Source organism: Hylobates moloch, unplaced genomic scaffold (genome assembly GCF_009828535.3).
Source record: "Hylobates moloch isolate HMO894 unplaced genomic scaffold, HMol_V3 SCAFFOLD_3, whole genome shotgun sequence".
NCBI lineage: Eukaryota > Metazoa > Chordata > Mammalia > Primates > Hylobatidae > Hylobates > Hylobates moloch.
Window position 1 is genome coordinate 70,414,846 of NW_026652278.1, and position 27,190 is coordinate 70,442,035.

General features: G+C 40.3%; 1 protein-coding gene and 1 long non-coding RNA gene across 3 annotated transcripts in view; one reads left to right on the forward strand and one right to left on the reverse strand.

Moving 5' to 3' along the window:
- Positions 1-27,190, forward strand: part of LRMDA (leucine rich melanocyte differentiation associated) — a 767,717-nt gene that overhangs the window by 32,516 nt on the left and 708,011 nt on the right. The gene's annotated exons all lie outside the window — the stretch shown is intronic.
- LOC131383081 (uncharacterized) overlaps positions 24,268-27,190 on the reverse strand; it is a 37,504-nt gene continuing 34,581 nt past the window's right edge. For both annotated transcript variants that reach the window (XR_009212826.1, XR_009212828.1), the window contains exon 5: positions 24,268-24,569. This is a non-coding gene — a long non-coding RNA (uncharacterized LOC131383081). The remainder of the gene's footprint in view (positions 24,570-27,190) is intronic.

Here is a 27,190-nt window from a genome sequence, read left to right on the forward strand (position 1 = left end):
ATCAGCGAGACTCCGTGGGCATAGGACCCTCCGAGCCAGGTGCGGGATACAATCTCCTAGTGTGCCATTTTCCAGGCCCGTTGGGAAAGCACAGTATGAGGGTGGGACTGACCCGATTTTCCAGGTGCCGTCTGTTACCCCTTTCTTTGACTAGGAAAGGGAACTCCCTGACCCCTTGCGCTTCCCGAGTGAGGCAGTGCCTCGCCCTGCTTCGGCTCGCGCACAGTGCGCTTCACCGACTGTCCTGCACCCACTGTTAGGCACTCCCTAGTGAGATGAAACCGGTACTTCAAGCAGAAATGCAGAAATCACCAGTCTTCTGTGTCGCTGGGGCTGGGAGCTGGAGACCGGAGCTGTTCCTATTTGGCCATCTTGGCTCCCCCTACCCTGTGCATCCCTTTTTATTTGAGATATCCTTTTTCAAATGTCCTCCAGAAAATGTCCGTTTGTGCCCCATTGGCCATGGTTAGTCACATACCCACACCTTAGAGTTAGGGGAGTTAGAGGGGGTTTGTGGGGTAAGAGTTGTGGGGTCAGCCGCTAGTGGTATTGCTCCCAGCCAGCTCTTGCAGGTCATCTTGCCCCATCACCTAGTTTCACTGATAAAGATAAATCATAACTGTCATATGTTGAGTATCTTTTATACACTGGGAACTCTGCAGTATTTTGTTTTTACTCTTTGCAGCAACTTTTCGAGGTAGATCATGTCATTCTCACTTACTGATGAGGAGACTGAGTGGTGTGTAGGTGACTCAGATACTCGGTGCCTAGAGAGATGAGATCTTATTTGAATTTTAGAATCACAGAGTCTCAGTTTTGAAAAACGTTTTAGACCAGAACTGCCTTCTTCTCCAGAGGTGCCCAGCCCTACCTTCAACATCCCTGCCCAGTGGCAATGGAGCCAGCTTTTCAATACTTGCAGGGACGAAGGTTTTCTGACCACTGGTCCAATGTTCTTTCCAAACCGGATCATTGGCAGAGCACAGACCTGTCATGGGATAGAGGATAACTGCTGGTTTTCTTCTGTGGTTCCACCTCCCCACCCCTGGGAGGGATCTTTTAAGATACTGGCTGCTGGCACTAGTGATGTCATGGCGGCAGCTGTTATTGCAGGGCATGTTGAAATCCATTAGCAGGCATTCAAGGCCCCTCATGAGTAAAGTAGGGGTAATGTAAAAAAGTTAGTTTGGCTTCCCCAACTTCCTTAATCCCAAGACCCCGTGCCAGGTACTTGTATTTTCTATTTGCTAAATGTTAGTTGAAACAAAGGGCTGTTTTGTTGGGTTTGTGTTTCCCTGTGGAAAAGATTACTCTAGGCAAATTTTAGAAAATGCTTTTAAAAAGAATCTTGTGTAAGTTGAAAACAGAGGGAAAGAAAGTAAATGTCTTGATGGCTTTTTATTACAATAAAAATTGTAGTGAGAGCTCTTTCAATTCCCTCCCTCCTCCCATCTACTAAACAAACCTTTGTCTGTGGGAGGAGGATTATGTTTAAACAAGAGAGCAAGGTGGGAAAGTGGCATTATTTGAGAAGTCCTAGTGCTGATAAGTTTGTGATCAGTGACTTCTTGAGTATTTGTCAAGATTAAAGAGCTGCTTTAAAAGTAAGAATTTGCTATTGGTGGTTGTGGGAAGGGATCACCTATAGATCCAATAGGAAACCATTTTGAGTCTGTAATATGAAATTTTGGGGAGTAGAGGAGGGTAAAGGAAACAAAATTCAAGCAATGAAAATATTTCTTTTTGGTAGGGGAAATGCTTCTAGAGTTCAGTTGCTCTCCTCAGATACCTTTAAAATTGCCTTACCTTTTTTTGACTATGATAAAAGGACCTCTTAGGCATATGTGCCAATTATCAGAGATGTTCCCTTTAAATTTCATACTCCAGTGAAGTTTGGTGATTGACAGGTCATTGGGTTGGAAGTTGTGGTTCTGGTGATGTCCTAGATATGTTGGGACTTGGGATGGGTCTCTGGAGGACATGATGCAGGTAGCCTTCTGGTAGTCAGGAGGACCCCAGCTGTTTCTCCACATGGCTTCTAAAACAGGCAAGAAAATGGTGGGTCTAGACCTGTACTGTCAAATATGGTAACTGCTAGCCACATGTGACTATTGAGCACTTGAAAATATGGCAAATTGAGATGTGCCATAAGTGTAAAATACACACCAAAGATGTAGTAGAAAAAAGGATGTAAAATATCTCATCAATAATCTTTTATTTTGACAAGAAGATGTAACAGTTCTAAATATATATGCACCAAATACTAGAGTGCCCAGAATCATAAAACAAATAATATTAGACCTACAAAAAGATGTAGAACCAATACAGTAATAAGGGGGACATCAGTAATCTACTGACAACACTAGACAGACCATCGAGGCAGAAAAACAACAAATCCTGGACTTAAATTGGACTTTAGACCAAATGGACCTAATGGACATTTACAGAACATTCTGCCTTACAACCACAGAATCTACATTCTTTTCATCTGCTCATGGTGCAGTCTCAAAAATTGACCATATGCTAGGCCACAAGGCAAGCCTCAATAAATTTAAAAAAATTGAAATCATGTCAAGTACCGTCTCAGACTAGAGTGAAATAGAACTAGAGATCAACACCAAAGGAACCCTCAAAACTCTACAAACATATGGAAATTAAATAATCTGATCATACGTGATCGTTGGGTCAATGATGAAATTAAGTGGAAAAAAACAATTTTCTGAAACGCATGAAAATAGAGACATAACATACCAAAACCTCTGGAATACAGCAACAGCAGTGCCAAGAGGCAAGTTTTTAAAGGATTAAATGCCTGCATAAAAACATAGAAAGATCTCAAATTAACAACCTAACCTTATACCTAGAAAAACAAGAACAAACTAGAAAAACAAGAACAAACCACACCCAGAGCTAGCAGAAGAAAAGAAATAACAAAGATCAGAGCAGAATAACATGAAATTAAGACCAAAAAAGCCACTCAAAGGATCAATGTAATGAAAAGTTGGTTCTTTGAAAACATAAATGAAATTGATAGACCACTAACTAAATTAGCTAAGAAAGAAGAAGAGTCACATAAACACAATCAGAAAAGTTAAAGGTGTCATTACAAATGATATAACCGAAATACAAAAGATCACCAGAGACTATTGTGACCATCTCTTTGTGTACAAACTAGAAAATCTAAAGGAAATAAATTACTGAAAATATACAACCTCCCAAGGTTGAACCAGGAAGAAATAGAAATCCTAAACAGACCAGTAATGAGTAGTGAAATTGAATAAGTAATAAAAAACCCTCCAACAACATCAAAAAAATTCCAGGATCAGATGGGTTCACAGCTGAATTTTACCAGACATACAAGGAAGAACTAATACCAATCTTTACTAAAACTGTTCCAAAAATTGAGGAGGAGGGAATCCTTCTTAACTCATTCTGTGAAGCCAGCATCACCCTGATACTAAAGCCAGTCAAGGATACAACAAAAAGAGAAAACTACAGATCAATATCCCAGAAGAACATAGATGCAAAAATCCTCAACAGAACACTAGCAAACTGAATCCAATAGCACATAAAAAAAGATAGTATACTGTGGTCAAGTGGGTTTCATCCCAGGGATGCAAGATTGGTTCAACACACACAAATCAATCATTGTGATTCACTGCATGAACAGAATTGAAAAGAAAAATCATATGATCATATCAATAGATGCAGAAAAAGCATTAGATAACATCCAGCATCTCTTCATGATAAAAACCCTTACTGGCCGGGCGCGGTGGCTCATGTCTGTAATCTCAGCACTTTTGGAGGCCAAAGTGGGTGGATAACGAGGTCAGGAGATCGAGACCATCCTGGCTAACACAGTGAAACCCCATCTCTACTAAAAATATAAAAAATTAGCCGGGCGTGGTGGCGGGCGCCTGTAGTCCCAGCTACTCAAGAGGCTGAGGCAGGAGTATGGCGGGAACCTGGGAGGCGGAGCTTGCAGTGAGCCGAGACCGTGCCACTGCACTCCAGCCTGGGCGACAGAGACTCCGTCTCAAAAAAAAAAAAAAAAAACCCTTACCGAACTAGGTATAGAAGGGACATACCTCAAAATAATAAAAGCCATGTATGACAAACCCGGAGACAACATGATACTTAATGGGGAAAAGTTGAAAACATTCCTCATAAGAATTGGAACAAGACAAGGATGCCCATTGTCACCACTCCTATTCAACTGGAAGTCCTAGCTACAGCACTCAGTCAAGAGAAAGAAATAAAAGTCATCTTAATTGGAAAAGTGAAAGTCAAATTATCTCTGTTCACTGATGATATAATATTATACCTAGAAAACCATAAAGCCTCCTAGAAAAGACTCCTAGATTTAATAAATGACTTCAGTGAAGTTCCAGGATGCAAAATCAATGTGCAAAAACCAGTAGTGTTTCTGTACACCTGTAATGATTAAGCTGAGAAGCAAATCAAAGACTGAATCCCATTTACAGTTGCTACCAAAAAAACACTGAAGAATTCATTTAATCAAGGAGGTGAAATATCTCTACAAAGAGAAGTACAAAACACTGAAGAAAGAAATCATAGATGACACAAACAAATAGAAAAACATCTTGTGCTCCTGGAATGGAAGAATCTATATAATTAAAATGACCATACTGTCCAAAGCGATCTATAGATTCAACCCAATTCCTATCAAACTACCAATGTCACTATTCTCAGAATTAGAAAAAAAATCTTAAAATTAATATGGAACCAAAAAAAGCCTGAATAGCCAAAGCAACTCTAAGCAAAAATATAACAAAACTAGCGGTATCATATTTTTTACTTCAAATTATACTACAAGGCTATAGTAACCAAATCAGCATGGTACTGGTATAAAAATTATACTTGGAAAAATGGAACTGAATAGAGAACCCAGAAATATTACTTACCTATAAACAACTGATCTTTGACAAAGTTGACAAAAATATATTCTGTGGGAAAGGACACCTTATTCAGTATAATATTTTTTTTCAGAGACAGGGTCTTACTCTTTCACCCAAAGCTGGAGTGCACTGGTGAGAGCTCAATGTAGCCTCAAACTCCTGGGCTTAAACAGTCCTCCAGCCTCAGACTTCCAAGTAGTTGAAACTACAGGCATGCACCACCATCCTGGCTGATACCCTATCCAATAAATAATGCTGGCATAATTGGAGAGCCATATGCAGAAGAATGAAACTGGACTTCTATCGCTTACCGTATATAAAAATGAACTCAAGATAGATTAAAGACCTCTAACTACAAAAATCCTAAAACCTAGGAGAAACTCTTCTAGACATTGGTCTAGGCAAAGAATTTATGGCTAAGTTCTCCAAAGGAAATACAACAAAAGCAAAAATAGACAAATAAGACTTAATTAAACCAAAAAGCTTATGCACAGCAAAAGAAACAATCAACACAGTAAAAGGACAACCTACAGAATGGGAGAAAATATTTGCAGACAATGCATCTGACAAAGGGCTAATATCCACCATCTACAAGGAACTCAACAAAACAAACAAACAAACAAACCAAATAACTCATTAAAAAGTGAGCAAAGGACACGAACAGACATTTTTCAATAGAAGACATACAAGCGGCTAACAAACATGAAAAACTGCTCCATATCACTAATCATCAGAGAAATGCAAATTAAAAACACAATGAGATATCATCTTACAACAGTCAGAATGGCCATTATTAAAAAGTCAAAAAACAACAGATGGTAGTGAGGATATGCAGTAAAGGGAATTCCCACTCATACACTGTTGGTGGGAATGTAAATAAGTATAACCTCTATGGAAAACAGTATGGACATTTCTCAAAGAATTAAAAATAGAACTACCCTTTGATCTTGCAATCCCACTACTGGATATCTACCCGAAAGCTATAGAATCAACCTAAGTATCCAACAATGGATGATTGGATTAAAATGTAGTGTGTGTGTGTGTGTATACACAGACACATATATACCTACATACATACATACACACACACACACACACACACACACACACCATGGAATGCTACTCAGCCATAAAAAGGAATGAAATCATGTCTTTTGTAGCAGCATAGTTTGAACTGGAGGCCATCCATTATCCTTAGTGAAATGACTCAGAAACAGAAAATCAAAAACCACATGGTCTCACTTATAAGTAGAGCTAAGCAATGGGTACACATCGACCTACAGAGTGGGATGATAGACACTGGAGACTTCATATGGTAGGAGGATTTCGGGAGAAGGATGAAATACCACCTCTAGGGTACAGTGTGCACTATTTGGGTGACGGGTGCACTAAAAAACCCAGATTTCACCACTGTGCAATATATCCATGTAACACAACTGCATTTGTGTCCCTAAATCTATAAAAATAAAAAAGTTAATTTCAAAAAATATTTTGATTATGTGTTGATAGTATTTGGGATATATTAAATAATGTATATTAACAAAATATTTTTTTCTACCTGTTTCTTTTTGCCTTTTTAATGTAGCTACTAGAAACATTTAAATTATCTTTGTTGCCTCATATTTCTATTGGGCAATGCTGGTCTAGATCAGGATTCAGCAAAGTATAGTTTACTGTCTATTTTTGTAATTAAAGTTGCCCACTTGTTTATGTATTGCACATGCTGTGACTGCTTTCATGCTATAGTGGTAGAGTTGACTAGTTGCAACAGAGACTATATGGCTCACAAAACCTAGAATATTTGTCATCTGGACTTTTACGAAAGAAGGCTGCTGAACTCTGATCTAAATAATTCTGGAAGACTTGGCAGGACCTAAAATCAATCTAGGAAACCCTGATTCTTACTCTTGTAGGTCACACTCTTAGGTAAGAAAGAGAGAACCAAGGATTCTCCTGACATTTTAGAGGTGCTCTGGCTTTTGCTCCCCCTTATTCCTAAACTACTTTATCTAAACAGGCTGTAAAGTTTCACTCCCCTCCTGCTAAGAGCCTGGGAGGAGGGACTGGAGAGCCAGCCCATTGGCTCTGCATAGAAGGCAGATTTGGAGCATTTTACCACCCAGTGGAAGACTATGAAAACTTTGCTACTGATTCATGCATTTCTAAAGGTTTTCCAGTGGAGACACAGAGTAAAGGCTGAAAGGTAGGGACAACCATATGGACTTACTTAAGAGGCCCAGTGACCCCAATGAGCAACCATAGTACATTTAAATAATTTGGGGTGGTAAAGATATTTTAGACCCAAGAGGTTTCATCACCAAGAACCTGTTTCAAGGAGGTGTGTAGACCTAACACCTTCATTATCAGCTGGTGCCATAAGTTTTGGGGAATGGAGAAGACCGAAAAGGAGACATGGAACACAGGATAGAAGGCACAAGAGGCTGGAGCTTATCTTGCCTAGACCATAGCCCACACCTGAGACCACCCTATGGGCATGGGCCACTGGAGGGTAATCAGAGACTTTGGTGTGATGCCTCCTTAAAAATCTCTTCCCACTTTCTTCTCCCAAAATAAATACATTTTCTAAGACAAGACCCTGAATCAGAATCAGTTTTTCTACAAACTTTGGGTGGTGTTAATTCCTGCCAACACAGGGCAAAGTATATTACAGTGAATGGAGTTACAGTATTCAGAATGAATTATAGGACGCTAGGCACATGATTTACCACCTATAGTAAACAGGGCTTCACACATGGTGTATTTCTGCTGTGTTGGTTAGTTATTAACTGCAAAAAAGGGGAAATTCATTTAGAAGACGTGCCCATTTTTTATGAGGTAAGGCTACCTGGAGATGCATGGCATTTTAAAGCAAACGAATTCCTGGGAGAGCCCGAGCTTACCACCCAGAAATGTGGCAAGGAATAAAAACATTTACACCAGTTTAATATGAATGGTTGAAGAAAATATCTATTGCACATTGAACATGATATATGAAACCATAACCTACTCTTGTGTAGTAAGCTACAGAACCATTCACCTAACAGATTACTATTCGAGTTGACATTATTCTGCATCTTTTCGATCTTCTCTTGCCAAGTGCCGGAAACTGTCAGAGAAAGCCAGCCAGATACATAGGCACTGTTGGCCTGGGGGTTGAGGGCTCATAAGACTCTTGAAGGCGGAGGTTACCCAGTGACCCCCGTGCTGCAAACTATAGTGGAAGTCAAAGGATGACAGCCAACATAAACAGCGGCTGCATGTGGAACGTCAAAGTCAAGACAAATAGAGGTGGGACTTTCTCTGTCTCCTGCTCCCTTTCTAGTCTATAAAATGGAGCTTATTTCCTATCATCTAGTAGAAGAAAAAGTGCCATATGGCTTTGGGGGGCCTCAGAAGTGCTTCTTGGTTCACTCTTATGGTGGAATTTGACCTCCTCAAAAATTATTAAGGGGTGACTCTTGCTTAATCCTACTGCGATTTATTGGCTACATATTGGATATCAAAGCCAAAAGGAATCACAGGAGACTTTTTGGTATAACTCTTTCTTCTCCCAGAGATGAAGAAGCTGGGGCCTCAAAAAGGTTAATGAATTGCCAAATGTCAAATGCTAGTTAAGTGCAGGACTGGTGCTAAGAATGCAAGTATATCTCAATTTGGGGCCCAGAGCTCTCGCCTTCTACCTTTCTGCCTGTGTGTGCACACACAAAGTTACTTGCAACTGCTGGTTTCTTTTTGGGTAGAGTAATTAAAAATGACTTTTGATGTTTTTGTCAACTTGCAAATGGTCTAGGTCAGTGTCCATGTTAAGACACCTTACTCGGCCTGACACTCCTAATTGGTTTTAAGATTCTGGGCCTGTGGAGCTCTTTCTTTTAAACTATTATCTATGAAGTTTTATATTTCAACTCATTTACATCTACTGAAGTGATAGCAGCAGTTTTATATGTGGGCAGATTAATGCACTATGGGAATTTTAGAGAATTAACTTTACTGCCCAGTGCATTTGTGGCATATTTAAGTAAACTAGAGAGGCCAATCCTTGCAAAAGCAAAAGATATTCTTTTTAATGTGAAATATATGGGTTTTGACATGACTGTAATTTTTAAACTCTGAAGAATTTTATTCTGATGTTTTGTCTGACATCTCTAAGCTCTTTAAGATCACCAAAGAACTCTTGGTTTGTATTAATTCTGTTTCATTTGTGTATTTTATGTGTTTAGTGGTCATATTTGAAAAACATCTCTTGTGAGCGCTCTGTATAATTTTGGCAGAAAATTACTTTTTTGTGTTTCTGTGATGATCCCCTGAGATCATTTTTGCATAAATCCGGCCTTCTATTTTCAGATACAAATCTGTTGTGCAGATGATTCTTCTTAGAAGAAAAGATGCATTTGTAGCTAAAAAATGTAAATTACTTTTCATGGAAAATACCTCTCTGGGCCCCCATTTCCAAAATGTGATGATTGTACATTGCATGTTTTTGTGCGTGCTCAGGGGACTGTTTTTCTTACAATTAGAAAAGTCTTGATTTTGCAGCAGGTAGAATGGGGCTTTGAAACGGCTGCTTTTGCAGCATAGGTGAGTCAGTGGAGGTATCAGAGGAATAAACAAGAGACCTTATGTGGAGGTGGCACTTCACTAAGGGAAGGAGGTCTTAGTTGTTGAAGTGGGTGTGTCATGAGCCTTCTTTACAGGATGGGAATGTTAACAGAGGACTTTTAGACCTGGAGACATTTAAACACAATTACCGTCCTCTGTTTGTATTTTCTTCTTGCTTGTGATTTTTTATACAGGATTCAAAGTTTTATTTGGAGGGTGTTTGGAATGAACACCCTCCTCATCACAAGTTTTATGAAATAGTGGAGGACAACAGAAACCTCTTCCTAAAATGTCTTCTGCTCAGTACAAGGGTTAGTGTTTGAGGGACTTTGAGGCACTGCTGTAAAGCAAAGTGCAAAAATCAACATATTCAGATTTGTGCCAAAGAAAGACTTGAGTTTGAGAACATTTACATCTGTTTTCAATAATTCCTCGCATATGTTGCAGAATGTATGTTATCCATCTTGTTATCCAGGAAATAACATTTGTTGCAAACAGTTTGCCAATTCGTAATTTTATTGAATTTGTTTATCATGCTGTGGCTTCATATGAGGTCTGAAAGATGGTGATCTTTGGTGTTCCAGCTGTTGTAACATTCTGCAGTGGGGCCTTAATTCCAGGATGAGCTGGAATTCTTTGGAGGGTCTGGGCTTTCTGAGAACTACAGCGTAAGAGCTGGCATTGCTGATGGGCAATTATCTTTGGGGAACGGAGTAACTTTGCTTGTACATTCCTCAACCCCATTTTCATTTCTGGCTTTTAAATGTAGTCTTGGGACTGATGTGTTGAATAGCACTCCTTGTGTGCCCTATACTGTCTCCTTTGAAACCTGCCCAAACTTTTAAACTGTTTTTGTGTTTGGTTTGAGATGATACTGCTCCCTAGGAAAAAAATGATTATTTAGAATGACCCCAAACTATCTCAGACCTGAAAAGAAGTAAATTCTCTTCAACAGAGAAGCTAAGAAATATCTTTTTGCTGCATAAATATTATCATTTTCTTAAGGAGTTGTTGGTAGGTGAAAAGAAAGTTCAACCAGGTCCAATTTTATAATTTTCCTATTTTATTTAGCAGGCATTTTCTTTACTGAGGTTTATATTGTCTGCCAAAACTAGGAGGAAAAGAAAATATTAACAACCTTGAAAGCTCTTTCAATCTGAATTATTCCTTAATGTTTTTAATGATTTATTATAACCACACAAATGTGATCTTGGGGCCATTTGGAAGTTATTGAGTTTCCTTGGAGATGGGACTTGGCATTTTCCAAACCAGAGTTTGCTTTTGTGGCCTAGAAGTTGCAAGGCATATATATATTTGGAAGACTAAAGATTATTCCCCACCAAGAAGTTTTGTCAACCTGACCTTCTCTACTCTTATGACGCTGCGCACACAGCAGTAATCTCTGCAGAGGAGAGCAAATAAAGTGAAGAAATATAGCGGTACGTGTTATTTTTACATCCTAAAGTAAATTCTCCAGCATTAAGGCTGACTGGGAATTTCCATCTCAGAGTTCTCATGAATGCTACTCCACTTTGGCATTGTCCTCTTGAATCTCTTTTTATTATAGGTCTTTGAAGGAGGTATTTCTTGTAATTTATTCAGCCAGAGAGATAAGTGAGATGTGGAATTGGGGAAACAAGGGGGTGGGAAAAGCCTTGTGGGGTCAGCTGTCCCTGCTGTTCAGCCTGCAGGCTTTTCTTAGGTGCTGCAGCCAGTCAAGGTGAAGGACTAGTTCAGCTCTATTTAGAGAACAAGTGTTATCTAGGTTCTGTGTTATGAGATGACTTTTAGCAAAAATTCAAAAGTTAGTCTTGGCAAAATGGCATTCTTTGAATGTTGTTGGAGCTGAATGGCTCTAGATGGTGTGCTGAGCCCTTCCCATGAGATGATGTTCCAGAAGAATCCCAGAGATATGAGGCCATCCTCTTCAGCTCCACACCAAAGCAGGCATCCACCCAAGGCCAGCTCAACAGTTGAACCCTTCCACTGGTAAGGAGCAAAGCAGCCTGGATCACGGCTGCAAAGCTCTCGGGAGAACAGTTGTCTTTGTTTTAATGGGCTGTCTGTGGCCCTGCAGCTTCTCTCTACTGGCCCCAATTCTGAGAATGCAGTTTTAAAAATCACTTTTTGGAAAGAAAAAAGGAAAAATTCTAGGATGTTAAAAAATAATGTTTTTCTGCTTTATTTTTACCTAAATCTGGTGTTCTGAGTCAATTTTCAAGGTCAATTCTGTTATTTTAAGGAATAAAATATATTTATTCCTGTTTTTTCCCTTAGAATATGTTAGTAACACTTCTAAAGCATTCATGAAATATCTTAGGTTTGAAGGAAGATTCAGATATGTTAATTAAGTCTATCTGTACTTCCCCTGGCTTGTATATTCTGTAGGGTAAGGGATACTGTCTTATGGCAAATTTTGGTTGGTACCATGCTCAGCACTTGGCCTGCAAAACAAATGTTTGTTGAGTGGATGTGGAATAGCATACATTTTTGAATAGGCCACATTTTTTTTTTTTTTTTTTTTTGCTGCTGAGAGATGTCAGTTGACTGCTTGTATCCCAACTTCATCGTGAAAAGATGTTTTTCTGCTATTCACTTTATAAGCATCTGTTCATCCCAAGTGTGCAGTGAAAGGGCTTCTCTCCTTCCACCTCCTCTCATCATAGATTTTCTCTGATTAGTTATCACTGGATCGTTATTTTGCAGCATGATGGAGTGGGAAGCATTTTTGAACCCTAGGTCAGCCACTTACCTGCTTATGAGCATTACTTGGGAAAATGTATGTAACCACCTTAAACGTCCATTTCCCCATCTACCCTCCCTTGAGGGGCTGTTGTGAGCAAAATGGCCTGTGTGAAGCTCTAGTAACCCAGTAGATGCTCAGGAGCTAGAGATGGTCATTTCATATTATTCTGCTGGACTTGACCCTACATCTCCTGCTGATCTTTGTGTATGTCAGGTGTTTGGGCCCTGTCTCCAAGTGCCTGCATTTTAGTGAACTTGGATTCTGAGATTCCATGTACATTAGTACACTGTATTAGTCTGTTTTCATGCTGCTGATAAAGACATACCTGAGACTGGGCAATGTACAAAAGAAAGAGGTTTAATTGGACTTACAGTTCCACGTGGCTGGGGAAGCCTCACAATTATGGTGGAAGGCAAGGAAAAGCAAGTCATATCTTACGTGGATGGCAGCAGGCAAAGAGAGGGCTTGTGCAGAGAAACTTCTGTCTTTAAAACCATCAGATCTTGTGAGACCTATTCACTATCATGCGAACAATATGGGAAAGACCTGCCCCATGATTCAATCATCTTCCACCAGGTCCCTCCCACAACACATGGGAATTATGGGAGCTATAAGAGATTTGGGTGGGGACACAGAGTCAAACTATATCATTCTGCCCCTGGACCATCCCAAATCTCATATCTTCACATTTCAGAGCCAACCATGCCTTCCCAACAGTCCCCCAAAGTCTTAACTCATTTTAGCATTAACTCAAAAGTCCACAATCCAAAGTCTCATCTGAGACAAGGCAAGTCTCTTCCACCTATGAGCCTGTAAAATCAAAAGCAAGTTAGTTACTTCCTAGACAAAATAGGAGTACAGGAATCGGGTAAATACAGCCATTCTAAATGGGAGAAATTAGCCAAAAGAAAGGGGCTACCAGCCCCATGAAAATCCAGCAGGGCAGTCAAATCTTTTTTTTTTTTTTTTTTGAGACCGAGTTTCACTCTTGTCACCCAGGCTGGAGTGCAGTGGCATGATCTCAGCTCACTGCAAGCTCCGCCTCCTGGGTTCACACCATTCTCCCGCCTCAGCCTCCTGAGTAGCTAGGACTACAGGCACCTGCCATCACGCCCGGCTAATTTTTTTCATATTTTTAGTAGAGATGAGGTTTCACTGTGTTAGCCAGGATGGTCTTGATCTCCTGACCTCGTGATCCACCCACCTTGGCCTCCCAAAGTGCTGGGATTATAGGCGTGAGCCACCATGCCCGGCCAGGGCAGTCAAATCTTAAAGCTCCAAAATGATCTCTTTTGACTCCATGTCTCACATCTAGGTCACACTGACACAAGACGTGGATTCCCATGGTCTTGGGCAGCTCTGCCCCTGTGGCTTTGCAGGGTATAGCACCCCTCCTGGCTGCTTTCATGGGATGGCATCGAGTGTCTGCAGCTTTTCCAGGTGCGTAGTACAAACTGTTGGTGGATCTACCACTCTGGGGTCTGGAGGCTAATGGCCCTCTTCTCATAGCTCCACTAGGTGGTGACCCAGTAGGGACTGTGTGGAGGCTCCAATCCCACATTTCCCTGCCACATTGCCCTAGTAGAGGTTCTCCATGAGCTCCCTACCCCTGCAGCAAACTTTTGCCTGGGCATCCAGGTATTTCCATAAATCTTCTGAAATCTAGGTGGAGGTTCCCAAACCTCATTTCTTGACTTGTGTGCCCCTGCAGGCTCAACACCACGTGGAAGCTGCCAAAGCTTGGGGCTTCCACCCTCTGAAGCAATAGCCCGAGCTGTACCTTGACCACTTTTAGTCATGACTGAAGTGGCTGGGATGCAGGGCACCAAGTCCCTAGACTGCACAAGGCATGGGGACCCTGGGCCCAGCCCATGAAACTATTTTCTCCTAGGCCTCTGGGTCTGTGATGGAAGAGGCTGCCATGAAGACCTCTGACATGCCCTGGAGACATTGTCCCCATTATCTTGGCTATTAACATTTGGTTGCATCTTACATTTCTGTAGCTGGCTTGAATTTCTACTCAGAAAATTTGATTTTCTTTTTTACTGCATCACTAGGCTACAAATTTTTGAAATTTCTATGCTCTGTTTCCCTTTTAAAACTGAATGCCTTTAACAGTATCCAAGTCATATCTTGAAGGCTTTGCTGCTTAGAAATTTCTTCCACCAGATACCCTGAATCATCTCTCTCAAGTTCAAAGTTCCACAAATCTCTAGGGAAGGAGCAAAATGCCACCAGTCTCTTTACTAAAACATAATGAAAGTCACCCTTGCTCCAGTTCTCAACAAGTTCCTCATCTTCATCTGAGACCACCTCAGTCTGGATTTCATTGTCCATATCATTATCAGCAGTTTGGTCAAAGTCATTCAACAAGTCTCTAGGGATTTCCAAACTTTCCCATATTTTCCTGTCTTCTTCTGAGCCCTCCAAACTGTTCCAACCTCTGCCTGTTACCCAGTTCCAAAGTCGCTTCCACATTTTCAGGTATCTTTTCAGTGGCACCCCACTCTTGGTACCAATTTACTGTATTAATCTGTCTTCATACTGCTGATAAAAACATACCTGAGACTGGGAAATTTACAAAAGAAAGAGGTTTAATTAGACTTACAGTTCTATGTGGCTAGGGAAGCCTCACAATCATGGCAGAAGGCAAGGAGGAGTAAGTCACATCTTACGTGGATGGTAGCAGGCAAAGAGAAGGCTTGTGCAGGGAAACTTCCATTTTTAAAACCATCAGATCTCGTGAGACCCATTCACTATCATGAGAACAACACGAGAAAGACCTGCCCCCATGATTCAGTCATCTCCCACTGGGCCCCTCCGACAACACTTGGGAATTATGGGAGCTACGTGTGATTTGGGTGGGACACAGAGTCAAACCATTTCACATACTCTCCCTAGTTTCCTGGCTAAATAAGGTGATCACATATCAGAGGTTTTCTGTGGCTATCTCATTTCAAAATATGTTGTCCTTTTGTCCTCTAAATTATTGAAATGTCAAGAAAATCTCAACAACTTGATGTCTAGTTTTAGAATCTCCCAGCCAGCCCCTTGCACCAGAAAATAGCACAAAAGACATTGTTTAATGCATCCTAATTTTAATCAGAAAACAGTTATCCTATTTCTGGCATATCATAGATCACCTGACTGGTACAAGAAAAAGAAGGGTTTTGTAGGGATATTGCAACCATATATTAAAGCCTGAAAGACACTCTGAAGAGCATCTCATATTCTAAGGTCTCTGCCTATTAAGGTGGTGTAGCAAGAAGATGTATCTTGTTCATTGGTACTTTCAAGGGCTGTGATCTCTCCATAAGTAAGATTATTTGTGATTGGAGCCTTTTCCTCCTTTGATGATCTCTTCTCTTTTTGCTTAGTTTCCCATTGCTGCTGTAACAATTTGCAACAAACTTAGTGGGCAAAAATAACACAGATATATTCTCCTTTTGTCCCTCCAAAATTCACATCAATCCTACATGAAGTATACATTCACCCCATCCCAAGGTCACCAAAAGTTTCAGCCATTACAGCTTTGAGTCTAAAACCTCATCTACATCTCATCAGCTAAAAATAACAAATCTCATGATCTCAATAATTTAAATCAAGTATGAGTGAGCAACTAAGTGTAATCCATTCATGGTGAAAATTACTCTTCATCTGTGGACCTGTAAAATCAAAAATAAGTTGTCTGCCCCAAAAATACAGTGATGGGACAGGCACAGGAGACTGTTTATAGACATTCCATTTTAAAAGGGATACAGTGAAAGGGAAAGGGAGTCAGTCACCAGTCCCAAGCAATTTTATTCGTGGCAGGGCAAGCTTCTTTAGGTTTCAGGACCTGGGAATAATTCTGTGTGGCTTGAGGACCTGCACTCTGGATTTGAGCTTCTACATTCTGGGCTTGAGGCTCCACCCCCTGGGTCATCCTTCCTTTTTTGTGAAGGTAGGATGTGTTTGCAGCTGAGTAGTTTTATCAGCCTGTTTCTTGTCTGTAGAAATTGCCTTCTTTACAGCCTTCTTTCATTTTATCCTTTTTATCCCTTTTATTCTAAGCTGACAGTATTTCTGCTAGTATAACATTCTCAAAAAACTTGTGGTATCCAATGTATGTCATGGGGATTCATTCCATGAGACAAAAGTGTCCTCCATAGCTTTTTCTGGATAATTCTATGTCTATTTCTGGCTTCTGTTGAGATGGTTGAGGGGATTCATGAGTCACATGCCTAATCTCTTCAAAGAGCTTTCTGTGTGAAAGAATACTCTGATATTTTGATCCTTCTGAGTTATTTGCCAAAGGGTGTTCATTTATACCCTGGCTTTCTTTCTAGAGTATGCTTTCATGGCAGTGAACCTCCTAATTTTAACCTTCTTTGCAATCTGAATAGGCTGAGCATTTCCCAAATCATCAAGTCCTGGCTCCTTTTTAATTAACATCCCTTCCCTCCACTTATCTTTTCCTTCTTGCCTTTCACTATAAGCAGCAAGAGGAAACCAGATTGGACCTTCAACACTTTGCTTGGAAATTTCAGAAAAATATCCAACTTTATTGCTTTCAAGTTGTGCTTTCCATATAACTGTAGGACACAATTCAGCAAATAATGCTGCCATTAAAAAATAAGGATCCTTTTCCAGTGTCCAGTGATATGTTCCTTATTTCCTTCCGAGCTCTCAGCAGCAGTGACTTTAACATCCATACTGCCACCAATAGTCTGTTGATGATGATTTGGCCATTCTCTTTTTTTGTTGTTGTTGTTGAGACAGAGTCTCGCTCTGTCGCCCAGGCTGGAGTGCAGTGCAGTGGCGCAATCTCGGCTCACTGCAAGCTCCGCCTCCTGGGTTCACGCCATTCTCCTGCCTCAGCCACTCCGAGTAGCTGGGACTACAGGCACCCGCCACCACGCCCAGCTAATTTTTTTGTATTTTTATCAGAGACGGGGTTTCACCATGGTCTCGATCTCCTGACCTGGTGATCCGCCCGCCTCGGCCTCCCAAAGTGCTGGGATTACAAGCGTGAGCCACTGTGCCCGGCCGATTTGGCCATTCTCTAAGACATTGTTGGTTTCTCTGCGACAGTCCTCGCTTCCTTCGGAGTCTTCACCAGCAGAGTCATTCATGCCAATATTTCTACTAACAGCCTGTTCAAGCCCATGTAAGCTTCTTCTATCATGCTCCTCAAAATTCTTCCAGCTTCTATTTACTATCAAATTCTGAAACCACTTCTGCTGTTTTAGATATTTGTTACAGCAGCACTCTATTTATAAGTGTAAAACCTGTATTCGTTTTCTATTGTCATTGCAACAAATTTCCACAAACTTAGTAGCCCACAAGTAATACAAATTTGTTGTCTTGTAGTTCTAGAGGTCAGAAGTTCAAAATGAGACATACAGGGCTAAAATTAAGGTGATAGGAGGGCTATTTCTTTTGGGAGCCTCTGAGAGAAAAATCTGTTTCCTGCGCATTCCAGTGTCTAGTGACCACCTGTATTCCTTGTTTTGTGGCCCCTTCCTCCTTGTTCAAAGCACATCTCTCAGTTTACTGTTTTCATTACTATATCACTGTTTTCTCCGACTCTGACTCCTCCTGCATCCTTCTTATAAGGACTATTGTGATGACATTGGGTCCAGCCAGATAATCTAGGGTAATCCTTTCATCTCTAGAATTTTAACTCAATCACATTTGCAAAGTCCCTTTTTCCATATGAAGTGACATTCACAGGTTCTGAAAATTCATGGACATATTTGGGGTGGTGTTATGTAGCCTACCACACTGCTATTATTTCAGTTCTCCCAACTTTTAGAAGGTTGATAGACAGCACGTAGTAGTGGAAGGAACTAATCTGGGAGTCAGAAACCTAGATTTCCGTCCCACTTGGGCTACTAAAAGGTTTTATGCCTTAGATCAAGCCATTTTGCTTTTTTGGACCTCAATTTCATCAGTTGTAAAGTGAGGGGATTAAACTGAATGATGGCCAAGGCCCTTCAGGACTCTCTACTCTTATGCTTCTTTGGTTCTGGGCTTTCATTGCAATGAGGTGCTTCTTTAGAAATAAGAAATGGTGAGTTTTAGTTGCTGAACAGTTTAGAGTGAATTAGCCAAAATGGTGCTGCAGTTCAGTGCTAAATTCAGTTGAGGTGACTTAGTTTACTGTTGTTGTTCTTGCCAGATTGTGGGCCTTTTACATACAGTAGATGCTCATCAAACTCAATGGAAAAGCATTATCAAGCACAGTTTCTCTTAGAAGACACTTGCACTGAATAAGAAAAAAAAATCCTCACTCTCTTAGTGTAGGGGTTCAGGGCGACTTAAGTGGTAAAATGTGAGGTCTGAGTAAAGGGTTTCTTATGTTCTCTAGGGTGGAAGTTATGGCTGAGGAAGGATGGGAAGTTTTTCCAAAGGTCCGTGTCTCCAGTAGGAGAAAGCAGGTCCTTTGGAGAAAATGTACATTGGCTTTTGCTAGATTCTTGCAGCTGCACAGAAGGCTGCTGCAGCCAACACATGTTATAGAGCTCAAGAGAGTTGGAGGTGATGTCTGATGCTAAGTCCTCCACAAGCAAGCCAGGGAAATCGACTGAAGAAGAGGCCTCAAAGAAATCAAGTCAAGGAATTTAAGCACTGAGTCTAGGAGGATTCAGAAGAGGACATTTAGTTTTTCAGCTTGTCCTCCGGGACTCTATACCACTGGGGACTCATATACATTATTTCTGTTGTTGCTAAAGGGCAGTAAGTATGATGATGAGAATTTGAAAAGCAGTCCCTCTGGTAGGCCTTAGGATTTTCTAAACTGCTTTGCAAGGCTAGGTTAAATCTTATGTTTTTTAAAAGAGGAATCTTCTATTCAGCACACAAATGAGCACCCTACCTTTGAGCCTTTGTAATTTTACTCATGTTATTTCCTATGCCTGGAAATTCTTGTCCACATCTTTACCTGCTCTCAATCTTCTCAGTCCTTCAAGGATCTGCTTAAATACCATGCTTTCAAACAAAGCCTCTTATTTCCTCTCTCTCTCTCCAAATGATCTTTTCTTTCTCTTAAGCCCCTGTTGAATTTTCAGTCTTTAATTTTTTAACAGCATTGGCCACAGTAGGAATTTAAATGCATGCTTTCTCTCAGGTGCATTATAACATCATTGAGATATTTATTCATCTATGCATCTCTCATAGTACATAAAACTGGAGAGGAGGGCTTAATATGTGTAGAAAGAATGAATAGGAAAATTATCTAACTGTACGTGTAAGCATAGACTCACTGGGTACATAAAATATAAATTAGTGTCCATAGAAATCTATATTGATATACTGATATTGATACAGATATAGATATTGATATAGATAGAGATAATTTTGTACTCAAGATAGTGCTGAGTGTTGATGTAAGAGATGTATAAGGCTTGAAACTCCAAGCCTTTGTAAAACCATATTCTAATTGTGGAGAGAATATAGCAAAATATTCATGAGCGATAGTATTAGGTGGGGTTAAATTATGTGATACAGATAGTCACTACTCCTGTATTTCAGAGAAGAGGATACTCTCTGTAAGCTGGAGTGGTTGGGGAGATCTTTGAGGAGGAGAAAGAATTTGAACGAGTCATTGAATGATCAAACACTTTTTCAGGTTTTAAGGTCTTCTTAGAAATGTCAAACATTTTCATGTTTGTCTATAGGACAATTGTCATATCTTTCATTTTAGTTGTTAAAAAATAGAATGGACAAAAAATGGTGCCAGTTCAAAATTAATTTACATGTGTTTGTAATGCATGTTTTAAATTTTGTCTTCAACCAAGCTTAGGACACATGTGGATTTAAAGGCTCAAGAATTCCAAGTAACCAAAAGGGTATAATTGGATTGTTTATAACAGAAAGAAAAGATAAATGCTTGAAGTGATGGATACCCTGTCTACCCTGATGTGATTGTTATGCATTGTATGTCTGTATCAAAATATCTCATGTACCCCATAGATATTTACTATCTACTATTTATACATTAGAATTAAAAAAAAATTCCAAGGCTCCTTGGTGTGGACCATGGTTCTCAGGGAATCTGTGGCGCAGGACCTTAGTAAATACTTGTGTGATGGTGTTGGATTTCTGGTTAAGGTTTCTTGATTTTTACTCTTTTACCAATTTCTTAACTATGTTGCTAAGGTTTAGTTAGCTTTTTTGTTGTTGGGTAGACGTGCCCTAAAGGCTTTTTGTACCTGATCTTAGAAGCTTGTTTTTTCAACTGAATTGAAATGTATTTTCAATTCAGTAAATGAAGTATATATATAAAAACCACAATGACTAAAGGGGCATTTTAAAGAAGGTTAGGGGCAGGAAAATCAACTAAATTTGATGACTGAAATGTTCTATTTTTCAAATGTCCATAACATTATCAGGAGGGGAAAAGCCAGAAACCATTGTGATTAAAACTGGTGATATATGAGTGTGGCTTTATCGAATATATAATATGATTATTTCATTTGTAAAGTGCTTTGCAATGCATGCTGAGTCAAATGAAATACAAATACTAATATAATATCCAGCATTGCAAATCCAGAGAAGAATGTATTGTGTATCGTCTTATGAAATATGATTTCCAATGATTCTGAATAGTTTATACAGGGAACATTTTTTTTCTTGCTTTTCATGCTTCTAATTAAATGACCAGAATAAAACAATCACTTGAAAATAAATTCTGAAAGATTATTTCTTAACATATTTTCATATTTTTGCCAGCTTTGAACTCTTGGATTCTAGCTGGCTTGACCTGATTTGTGTAGGTCATCCAGACTGTGAGTTCAGGTTTTTTTCAGGGATGAAAAAGTCAAGCCTCTTGCTTTGGCTGAAGTGTCTGAGTTTATGATAATGTAAATATTGCCTTGTTTGTCAAAACCAAGCCTGCATCTTGGCTTCTTCGGGAGACCTGGAAAGAGCTACTACTTCTTAATTCAATAAGCATTTATTTGTTTCCTACATTGTGATCACATACGTTTTAAGCATTCTTGGTAATACAAAGAGTATTTCCTGGTTTCTTGCCAGCCTATATTGGTTTAAAGTCCTGCCCAGTGAAGAGTGAAGACGTGTATTTAAATAGTGCATTGTGTGACAGAAATTCCAAGAGTGGTAGATGATCAGGAAAGGAGAGACAATCCATGGATTCTAGTAGGTGGGAGAGCACAACTTGCTATGACCAGTGGCAATCCAACCCCAAAGACTGTGGGCAAGCTGGTGGATGGAGAAATACAATGGATGGTGCTCTGAAGGGTTTGGGGGAGTCAAAGGGAAGGGGAAAAAATCCTCCAGGCCTATCCTTCACTTAGCTTTTTATTTTTAACAAATGAAAAATACGTAGAGCAGTTGCCATTTGTTAAAGTGTAGCAGAAAGAGCGAAACAGGCCAGTGGAGGCTTCATCAAGAATGCTCATTCAGAATGATGAATGTGGCTAAACACACATTTGTTCGTAAAACTTGCAGAGTGGCTGAGCATCATTAAGCATGAGAAATAGGTGCAGCATGCTGAGAAGAGAGTGGAGCAAACAGATGTTGTGAATTTTCACAGGCATCCTTCATCCACCAGTCCATCATTAATATAGTTGAAGGTGATCCTTTCTTTTTATTTAATAAGCACAAACAAAGTACATGTGTTGTGATTCTGCTGAATGCACTTCTTTTTCTGAAGAAGTAAGGGCGTGCAAGAATGGGGAGGATATGTAGACACATCAGTTCCCTGCGCTCCCATAACGTGATATCAGCCTTGGAGCACAGCTAGTGCAGAATACCACCTTTATTTTTCCTTTTTTTTTTTTTTTTCACTCATCTTGCAGTAGCCCTAACTGCCTTATCACCCTGTTTGCTACCTAGCAGATTATCTGGATCTGCAGGAGAATGAAAAGCTTTATGGCTTTTGAACTTGCTACCTTCCAATTCTACTCCTTAGGATGCATCCGACTTTTTTTTTTTTTTTTTTTTTTTGGAGACAGAGTCTTGCTCTGTTGCCCAGGCTGGAGTGCAGTGGCGCGATCTCGGCTCACTGCAAGCTCCACCTCCTGGGTTCCAGCGATTCTCCTGCCACAGCCTCCCGAGTAGCTGGGACTATAGGCACCCACCACCACGCCCAGCTAACTTTTTGTATTTTTAGTAGAGATGGGGTTTCACCGTGTTATCCAGGATGATCTTGATCTCCTGATCTCGTGATCTGCCTGCCTCAGCCTCCCAAAGTGCTGGGATTACAGGCGTGAGCCACTGCGCCTGGCCACATCTGACTTTTATGACATGCTACAATTTGTTTGCTGACATCAGCTAGGTAGACACTTTTTTTCCCTATTGGCATAACTTCATTGACCCTACCCTGTATCATCCAATTCTACTTCTTTCCCTTCCTTCTCTTCCTTTTTACTTCTTGGCCCTTTGCTAGCATAGATCTTGGCCTACATACCCTTACAGGCCTTCCTTCACTTGGAAGCACAGTCCAGGCTTCTCATCTTGATCCCTCGGGCCCTTGACTACCATCAAAGGGTTGAGAACCCTCTCTTTTTTAACCTCATTTCCCAGTTTGTGAAATGAAGATGGTAATGCTTCCTTTCCAGGGTTGGTCTAAGTAAAAGCATTTTGTGAACTCTGAAAAGCATCCTACAATTATTATGAATGTTGAATTATGATCTATTAAACAATGAGTTCTGTTTATAGAGTTTTCACTTAGGGAGTTGTCAACATCTGCTTAAATCCTCATGGTCTATTTGCCTAGAGCTTCACATTTAGTGCCAGATATGTTGGGTCTGTGAAGCTGTATCTGTTTTCATTGTGTGTGTCTCTGTGTGTGTGCGCACGAGCGAGCACGCACGTGTGTTGTATGTATCTGTTCATTTTCAGACCAAACTGGAGGGGAAAAAACCTACAAGAAAGCAGTGAAACTCTCATATAGAGCTTGAGAAAAGATATTGCTTTATCTTGCTATTAATGAACTATGAAAAATAACTTATAATTTTACAGTTGTGCCTTTCTTCATTCAAAATAAGCATTATTGGGATCCTGAATACCATAAGGCAGAAGTGAGGAACTCCGTAGTAAGTCATTTCAAAATGCAAACTATCTACTGGTAATCATAAATTTGTTTAACTTGTTACATATACTTTTTGACCATGGCAGCTGTCTGCCTATGCTTTGAATTGGCATGTTGAGTTTAAGTGTGTTTATGTATGCTTTTGTTTAAAGACCAATATCTCTACTGTCATAGAGACCCATCTGAGTTGAAATTGCCAACATTGCCAGGGCTTTGTGACAGTGCTCATACATGCTGTAGCTCTGGGGTTCATCTTCAGCAGAATTCATAGACCAGAGTGCCAGGCATTCACTTTGAAGCAAAGAGAAGTGTTATTTTAGCTAACATTGAGCCCACATTCTAGAGGTAACATGCTTGGTTCCTGAAGCCTTAGCAAGAGGACAAGATAACATATTTACATGTTGGATGTGTTTTAATCATCTCCTTCCATGGGCCTTCTCACTCTCAAGTGCCGAACATGTGTCCTTAAAGGCCTTGAGTAGCTGTGGATCTCCTATGGTTTATTATCGAACTTAAATATACCTGCAGTTAGGAATGCTATGTTTTGTCTGTATGAATGATTGCCCTCAGGAAGAGCATATGCATGTCGACTAAAGCCAGTCCTGGGAGCCTGAGTCCTACCTTGTGGCTGCCACCCAAACCTTGAGAGCCCTGCTGTTCCCTCTGGTTGCTTGGGCACTTGGCCAAATGCACAGGAAAGTGGAGTATATATGTGGAGACTTTGAATGGTGTGGTTTGTCTTCCCACTTGATACTAGTTACACCGTGAAGACTTAACCTGTGAATGAGGTTTGGTGGTAACTTAGTTCAAGCCTGGTGATGACAGTTCAGCCGCTTTGAGATCCAAGCACCCTGTAGGTGATCAGTGTTATGCCGAGAGGAAAGGAGGGTTGGCTTTGGCACTTTTTGGTAACCTGCACATTCTAAAAGAAAATTTCTTTATTGGAATGCATAGTCATCTCTGCTGGTGCCTCTGGAGTGGTGAGTGTTTGCTTGCTCCGGAACTGATCTTGGTCTCCATGCTGTGGAGGCTTGGAGTCACGTTTCCTGTCTGTCTCTGTTTCTTCATTGGTAGATGGAGGTGATGGGGCTGAACTCATCGCTTGTTTAAAGTTCCTCGGTTATTTAGATATCCACATTTTTCTGAGTCTTTCTCCATGCCCGGCATTGAAATGAAAACCATTGAAATTTTAACATTATCAATGAAAACTGGGCTTACTCTAAGTTGGGGGTTGGCAAACTATGGTCTGCTGCCTCTTTTCATATACCTGCAAGGCAAAAATGGTTTTTACATTTTAAATCATTGAGAAAAATCAGAAGAATGCTTTGTAACAAATGAAACTGATATGAAGTTCAAATATCAGTGTCCATAAATAAATTCTGTGCTTCTCATTAGTAAGCTTGTGTTATAAGAAATTATACTCAATATTTATTATATTTTTTATTTTGTCAGTAAAATTTATTTGGCAAAGGAATTTTTTTCTCTTGTTAGTTTCTCCATAGTACCCTTGATTTTACCACTTGGCCTAGAAAGCCTGAAGTATTTACTCTCTGGTCCTTAACAGAAAGTGTTTGCTGACCTCTGGTCTATGTTATTTCACAGTCTCACTAGATGAGTGGTTTGCAAACTGTGGGTCATGATCCACTAGTTTTTGGTGAAATCAATTTAGAGGGTTACAAACAGCATCTTATAAATAAATGAAATAAAAGAGAATTTTAAAAGACAGGACATATCAAAGTGCATTGCATGTGGTATGGCGAATGTTGTTTTATGAAGTTTTTCTTTCAGATGGGAGCGCGTTTGTATGTGTGTACATGCTGGGTCACCATGTCAAATATAAAGTGAGTCATGGCCAAAAGAGGTGGAAAAGGGTGGGGCTTGGTGTCTGACACCTATAATGCCAGCACTTTGGGAGGCCAGGGTGGGAGGATGGCTTAAGCCCAGGAGCTGGAGTCCAGCAACACAGTGAGACCCCTGTTTCTTTTTAAAAAAAAAAAAAAAATTACCTGGGGTAGTAGCATGAGCTTGTAGTCCCAGCTACTGGGAAGGCTGAGGAGGGAGGATCGCTTGAGACCTTGAGGTCAAGGCTGCAATGAGCCATGATGGCACCACTACCGTCTACCCTGGGTAACAGAGCAAGACCTTGTCTCTAAAATACGTAAGTAAATAAGTAAATGAAGACGTGGAAAGCCACACACAGCACTAGAGCACAAGCTCTTTGAGGGCAGAAAGCCTGTCTCGTTCATTTTGTTTCCTTGAGCCTGGCACAATGCCTGGGAAAAAAATAGGCTTTTAAGAATGTTTGAAGAGATGAATTAATGAGTTCAGGGAAGAAATAAGGCATGACTATTGAACATTATGGACACAGCTACTAAATAATCTCTGAACATGTCTTCATGTGCTTAGCTCAATGCATATGGCTTCCTAAAATAAGGAAATGCATTTCAGAGAGTGAACAAATAATTTATTTTCTGTATTGGAAAACGGCACATAGGAAGCTGGGTTTGAGTTCCATCCTGAAGGATAGTCAGGTCATGTGATAAGCGTGGTATAGAGAAGGGGGACAAGCATTGGCTTAGGGGTCCTGAGTGCCAGTGCTTGCTCTACCCTAAACTGCTGGGAACTTAGATGAGTTTCCTGTGTCTTTCCTGCCAAATTCCTTCAACCCAGGCGAAGTGAGAATGATAATAATGATTATCAGACACCTCAGCTGTGAAGATCAGAGGAGAGGATGAGGAGGAGAGCACTTTGAAAAGTATAAATCCCTGTGCAAAGGCAGCGCTCATTATTATGTCATGTTAAAACGTTCGTATCAGACCCTTTCTGTGGGCAAGACATGTGCTTGGCACAGTGGGAACTAGAAACTCAGACCCCTTAAGGTCCTTGTGGTTAAACTAATGAATCTTTAAGGTTGTTATACTGGTGAAAAGGTAAATAGCAACACAAAATTTAAAATAAGCCAATAGCAGAGGAGATGTTGTAAGGTCATCCATGCCTTTGCAAATGTTCAGACTCCCCAGGGTGAGGCAAACACTCTGGGGAAAGGTGAGAAGGGGAGGTGGTGCCAGAGGTATGAGATAGGGAGTCTTGAATAGAAAGGAGGGCCCTTCTCACTGGGCTGTGGTAGTGGCAGCAGAAAGGAGACGCCCCTGTAGATGAAAAAGTCCCCTCTGAGTGAGTGACAACCTGGGCTAATTGCTGCATTACTCTCTTTGATGGGCCTGATGGTGCTGAGATAACAAAATGAAAAATCACATGAGAAATGGAACCCAGGAGTCTAAAAAGTTAGTAAATTTTAACATTAGAAATATAATCAAATTTCACCAGTGCTTTTCGGTAGTGACAGCCAAATCCATCCGTGTCAGAGCAATGGCCTATGGTATGTGGTTTCGTGTGGCTTTTCTTCCCCCTTTCTCTTTTCCTTTTGCAAAATCAGCATTAGGCTATTTGGAGGACAGGCGAGAACTATTATGTTAAATTGTGCTACCTACAACTTAAGCTTCTGTCTTTGCTAAAGCTGCCAGTTTTTATAAACAACAGAAGACAGAAAGGGTTTACTAAGAATAATGTTGAAGCCCAAAAGAATCCTACAGCCTATAAATCTTAATAGAGGTTCTGAGATTCCAGCAGGCTGGATGTGTCTCTTTTACCCAGGCTCACTCCATCTTGGCTCCCCCGTGATGACTCCAATTTTCTCTAAACACAGGCACAGTGCCTTGAATTTACTTGTGGCACTATTTGCCTACAAACAGGAATACATGCATATAACCTATGCAAATCAATAAAAACATGTCAAGACCCCTTAGATCGCACTACTCTCCTAAAATGCAATTTATCTTGCTGCAAATGAGAGTAAGGGACTAGGTAACAAATAGCGTCTGATCATTT